The sequence below is a fragment of the Myotis brandtii genome, unplaced genomic scaffold (assembly GCF_000412655.1).
Source record: "Myotis brandtii unplaced genomic scaffold, ASM41265v1 scaffold250, whole genome shotgun sequence".
NCBI lineage: Eukaryota > Metazoa > Chordata > Mammalia > Chiroptera > Vespertilionidae > Myotis > Myotis brandtii.
The window spans coordinates 1,419,894-1,421,904 of record NW_005359478.1 but is presented as its reverse complement, the minus strand read 5'-3'; the positions used below and the strand labels follow the sequence as shown (position 1 = coordinate 1,421,904).

Here is a 2,011-nt window from a genome sequence, read left to right as displayed (position 1 = left end):
GGCGACAGGGGCCGGGCTCTGCAGGCTGGCCCTGGGGCTGAGTCCTGGCTCCACACGTGGTAGTTCTTGCTACTTTGAGTAAGTTATCCTCTCTGAGCCTTTGTTTGCTCATCTGAAAATGGGAAGATTAGTAGTACCTGCCTGGTGGGGGTTAGTTAGGGTTAATTGAAAAATGAGTGTAGCCCTGGCCAGTTTGGCTCAGTGGATAGAGCGTCAGCCTGAGGACTGAAGGGTCCCAGGTTCGATTCTGGTCAAGGGCACATGCCCAGGTTGTGGGCTCAATCCCCAGTGGGGGGTGTGCAGGAGGCAGACGACCATGATTCTCTCTCATCGTGGATGTTTCTATCTCTCACCCCCTCTCCCTTCCTCCCTGAAATCAATAAAAATATTTTTTTACAAAAATGACTGTAAAACATCTAGCTGGGGCCCCTGGGTCAAAGGTGCTGAAGGGGGGTGCACTCTGCCAGGTCCTGTGCTCCTGGAAAGGCGGGGGAGGGCGGGGGGCAGCCAGGAGAAAGGCCATCCAGAAGCACACGGTGCCGGGGGTTCGAAGGAGGTGGGAGCATTTCTGGCAGGTGAGCCCAGAAAGGAAGGCTGGGTGACTGAGGATATTGGAGGTGAGTCAGACACCGGCCCACCTGGCCTGGGAGCCTGAGACTTCACCCACTTCTGACATGCGTGGGCATGTGAGGCCACGGCAGCCACTCGCCCCGCCGCGGGGGTGACGAATCACCCACCAACCTCCTGTTACGGGTTTGAACCCCAGGCCCAGAACCAACTTCTGGGAAGCCTGCCCCAACCTTCCCAGTCTGAGTTAGAGCTTCCCTGACTCCCTTCTTCTCTCCCTCCATCCCACCCAGGCTTCCAACCCACCCAGCCCGGCCCACAGCTGATGCTGAACTCACTGAAAGGAACCCCGGTGGAACGAATGGGTGAGAAGCACAGCTGGGGAGGGCGTGGATGTGAGCACAAAGCAGGATACACAACCTCCTCCCAGCGGCCTGTTTCACCCCCAGCAGCCCCAGGGTCTGAGTCGGGCCTGAGTGGGTTCTGTGGTCCCCCAGGCTCTCACAGTTGCTCCCTACCCCACTTCCTCACTTCAAGGCAGAGGCAGGAGGACAGAAGTGCCTGAGGCCGCTGACAGGAGGAGGAGGGTGTGAGCTAAAATATCTCTCTCTCTCTCTCTCTCTCTCTCTCTCTCAAAATGCCAGTAACAAACACACAAAGTATTCTAATAAACTCGCTAAGGCTGGTCTAGGCAGCTGACCCTGGACACTGAATCACCCGGTTGAACTCACTGTTCAGATTTTTTGAGACCCTGGTGACTGACAGCCCAAACTCCAATAGGACACCTGGGCTAGGGGGCCTCGGGTCTGGATGGAGACAGACCGAACTGCAGAGGTGTGTTGGTTTTCAGCATCTCCCCCTCCTCTACATCCCTGCCACAACTCATCCCATCTCCTGGAGCGAAGGGGCCCCGGGCAGGTGTGACTTCCACCACCACCACCACCCCCTCCGGCTCCACTTCCCCGCTATCACCACTTCCCCCCTGTCACCACTTCCCCTCATCTGCCATTATCAAGGGAAGCGCTTGATAAGCTCACCAGGTCAGGACACCTGGACACAATCGTGAGCGGCTTCCCTTCCCCTCCCAGCGCCATTTGCATCTTCAGAACAACGCCCAAACCTTAGCCTTGAATAAGGTCAGGCCGACTGGGTTGGGTTCCTCGCAGAGCTACCAGCAGGATGACCTTACCCAAGGAAATCGGTTTCTCGGAAAAGTCCATTTTCTCTATCTGTTACAGAGAAAAATCACACCCACTTCCCATGCCTGTCGTGGTGGTTGACAGGACAGATATCCTAGCACAGCGGCCGGCAGGGGAGAGCACTGGAGTTTGTCTCAGTTTCCTCTCTCATTCCCTCCTCTTCATCCCAGAGGAATTACTTTCTAATATTTTCTGATGATGAAATTTTGGAATCACTGGCTGGCCAGTGCCACTTGGCTCCTTTG

General features: G+C 56.0%; 1 protein-coding gene across 1 annotated transcript in view; it reads right to left on the bottom strand.

The window, feature by feature from the left end:
• Positions 1 to 2,011, bottom strand: part of IL6R (interleukin 6 receptor) — a 43,411-nt gene that overhangs the window by 24,261 nt on the left and 17,139 nt on the right. The window lies entirely within an intron of this gene.